The following is a 4,011-nucleotide window of genomic DNA, read 5'->3' as shown; positions in this document are numbered from 1 at the left end:
TATATATAGTTCCAATAATGCATGTGTATATTTATTCCTAGGAAAGCATGCTTAAACATGTCTCTGTGATCAGTGGATGGATGAATGAAATTTTTATCAGTAATAAAATTGACTTAAGTCCTGCTATTGGTGGTGGTGGTAGTCGGTTTAAACTCATAGCAAACTTGCATAAGGTTTCTGAGGCTAAGTAAACCTCAGAAGCAAAAAGACTTATCTTTCTCTTATGGAATGACTGGTAGTTTTGAACTGCTAACTCTTATGAAATGACTGGTAGTTTTGAACCGTTAAGGTTAGCAGCCCAACTCATAATATATTTTCGTGAAGGATGCATGATGATCATGAGGGTTTATTATCTAGACATTTTAAGCAAACTGAAAACTGCAAAGGTGGAAATGAAAGCCAGGAAATTTGCATTGAGGATTTTCTTTCTTTCTTTCTTTTCTTTCTTTCTTTCTTTTCTTTCTTCCTTCTTTTTCTCTCCCGACAATATTACTGCTCATTCTTTGAGGGTAGCAAGGGATGTTCTATTAGAAATGTTCTTGGAAACCTTACCCTATCCAACCTACAGCTCTTATCTTGCCCACTGAGACTTCTTTTTATTTCACAACCTCAAAGGACACTTTGTTGTTGTTGTTAAGTGTCCTTTAGTCAGTTTTGACTCATACTAACCCCTTATAGGAGTTCCGAAGAGTGGATGATTTGAATTGCCAAAGTTACAGTTCAAACCAATATTGTACTCCAGCATATTAACCCACAGAGGCATATCGGGACTCCAAAGAACGCTTTAAAGAATCACAATTTGAGTCCCTCAAGGAAGCCCAAATTGCTGATTTGATGTGATTTAAATCAAAGAGTGCAGAGTTCTTTGAGAAAGCATTAGAGAGATGGAAACATCACTTCTGGTGTGGTATTGTAGGATAAGAATGGACTGCCAATCACAAGGTCAATGGTACACAAGCACCAGCCTCACCTCAGAAAACATCTACAGAGTTCAGCAACACTTAAAAACATATACCTAGATGGGCAATGTGTTGAAAACAATAGCTTCTTATTTTCATAGTTTTGTTCAATAAAAACATTCTATGATTCTGAGGCAATATATTTTTCACTTACCCTTGTATATGTGTGTTTGTGTATGAGAAATACATTAATACATCTTTTTAAAAAGTTTTTATTGCGAGGTTTACATGGGAGAATATCAGCTTTACACTCATCCTTTCGTATTTCATTTCATTGCAATGATTAAAATCCCCTCCATGAATCATCAAATGGCACCGCGGCCACCAGCACACAGCCCTTCTCCCTCCCTGAGTCTAGTGTCCTCAGCTACTCCATCTGTCCATGTCATTGTCTCTTTCTCCATGCCTGGTATCATTGCCTTTCTGTGGAGGGTCCCAATCTCCATTCTTCTCACTTGGTCCCAGAGACCCTGCTCCTGGCCTGCAAAATCAACCATTCTCCTCCTTTTGTCAAAAAACATCTACCTCTGTATTTCTTATCCTCACAGTCAGTCCTGATGGCATTTATTCACTATTGTACCACAAGAGTCTTATCCCCATTAACTTTAGCCAGTATGGTCCCAACAGATTGGAAATCATTGAGTGGTGATTCTACCTTCCCCCTCCCCATCTGGAACTAGGCTGCCCCTTGAAAACTTGTAAGCCAGTCACTTCTTGCCTTTATGGGCCCCACCATTTTGGGTAGCCAATGTCTAAATTTCCCATCCCTGTCAACCTTGTGTACCAAGGTGGTGGGAGTGATCCTCCCTGTAAAGATGTGTTCCTTTTTTTTTTTTTTTTTTGAGCTATTACATCTACAAGTACAGGTAAATTTCATCATATTACTCTTTTTCTTTCCCTCCTCTTCTTTCTTCTTCTAGTCAAGTTTTGATTATCCAGCCATCAAAGCCAGGTCAAGTGGGTACTATCTGTAAGTATGGGTGTTCTTGTGCATCTTCCCTCACTTCATATCAGCTGAACGATTCACTCTCCACTCGAGTCCTCTGTGGCCATGTCACTGCCTCTGGGCCCAGGAGTCCTCGGGTCTTGCCATACTACTGGCCATCCAAATCTCCACCCAGGTTCACAGGGGTCTATTGAATGTGTTTGGCTTAGTTCGCAACTTCATTGCTGTTTTTCCCCACCTCTTTCCATTATCAGTGACCAACGTGGTCACCAGCCAGATCATATACCTGCTCATATATTCCCCGTGAGTATCAGTCTTGGAAGGGGTTTTGCCCTGAGGGGTCCTGACCATCTGCCTTGATGGCTCCTGGGACAACAGCTTACTTGTTCTTGTAACAATCAATCAAAATGCCATTATTATTTCTGATTTTTCCTGCCGGTCTTTCTTTCACTAAGTATCTTGTGTTCTTCTAGCCACTCCAGGCTGGTCTGATTGTCCTTTCCAGTGGAAATTTCCTACCTCAGTCAGTTCTGGATGGGGTTCTAGATTCCACTTATGGTCTTGTGCAATGTAAAGGCTCCACAGGAAGCCTTTTTCACTGGGCAACTTCTAGCCCCCTTTAAAGACTTCCAATCAGTTATAGGCTGAAGACAGACTTACAAGCTTTGTGTAGTGATGTTTCTGGCTATTCCTTTTTTCCCCCCTCAAGTGTCTATTTTATAGTGGTAGGCAAGGGAAACCAAGAGTCAACAGACAGCCAAGCATCTTAACATTGTTCCGCTCTTTTACCCCTTCAAACTGTGCCTCAATTCCTGTATTCTGGAGCCCTGTTGATCCAAAGTTGTGAATACATCATTATTTACCTCTCTTCCACTTAGCCCATGCAAACCTGCCTAACTGTTCCACCATCACCTTTGTTCTTCTATTCCAGTCCCCCTTCTTGTGTATTGCCCCCCAAACTTCCCCAGCATCCAAGCTACCCTGAGTCTATTCCCTACCCTGTGTTCTGTCTTCACCTCCCTCCCTCCTTTCCTCTAATCCCATACATCCTGGTGATCAGCATTTATATTTTCCCCCTTTTAGTGTGGGTATGTTGCTCATTCTTTTACAATAATGGTACGATACTTTATTTCCCCTTTTGTGACTGACTAATTTAACTCAGATTAATGTCCTCAAGCTTCATCCTTGTTATACGGTGGCTTGAAGGTTCCTTGTTGTTATTCAAATTAGAATAGTATTCCATTGTGCGTATATACCAGTTTGTTTATCCATTCTTCAAATGATGGACACTTAGGCTGTCTCCACCTTTTTGCTATTATAAATAGTCCTGATATGAACACTGATGTGCATATATCTACTCATGTTATGGCTCGTATTTCTTGTGGGAAAATACCAAGTAGAGGAATTCCTGGATCATAAGGTATTTCTATTTCCAACCTTTTGAAGAAGCACCATATTGGTTTCCAGAGTGGATGGACAATTTTGCAATCCCACCAACAATGTAGGAGGGTCCCAGTCTCTCTGCATCCTCACCAGCATTTATTGTCCTCTGCTTTTTTGATCTTTGCTGTTACTGCTGGTGTGGGATGATATCTCATTTTTGTTTTGATTTTCATTTCTCTAATGGCTAGTGATCGTGAACATTTATTCATATGTTTGTTTGCTACCCAGATATCTTCCTTGGTGAAGTGTCTGTTCTTGTCCTGTGACCATTTTTTAATTGGGTGATTTGTCTATTTTTTGTAGATGTGTTGTAGTTTCCTATATATTTTAGAAATGAGTTCCTTGTCTGCTGGGTCATTGCAAAATATTTTGGTGAAGTCTTTTGATGCACATACGTTTTTAATTTTTAGTATGTCCCACATATCTATTTTGTCTACTTTTGTTTGTGTACTTTTCAAAATGTTTGGCAGTCTTTGTATTCCTTCTGCCAGCACCATCTGTTAATGAGTCTATCTCCTCTCCATATAATATACCTAGACACTTTGTCGAAAATCTGTTGGCTGCAAGTGGCATGGTTAATTTCTGGATTCTCGATTCTGTTCTATTGATCAATGTACCTTTCATTGTACCAGTACCAGGCTGTTTCCAATTCTGTGTCAATCT

This window comes from Chrysochloris asiatica, unplaced genomic scaffold (genome assembly GCF_000296735.1).
Source record: "Chrysochloris asiatica unplaced genomic scaffold, ChrAsi1.0 scaffold00180, whole genome shotgun sequence".
In the NCBI taxonomy this organism is placed as follows: domain Eukaryota; kingdom Metazoa; phylum Chordata; class Mammalia; order Afrosoricida; family Chrysochloridae; genus Chrysochloris; species Chrysochloris asiatica.
The sequence above is the reverse complement of the archived record's forward strand: the minus strand, read 5'-3'. Positions refer to the sequence as shown.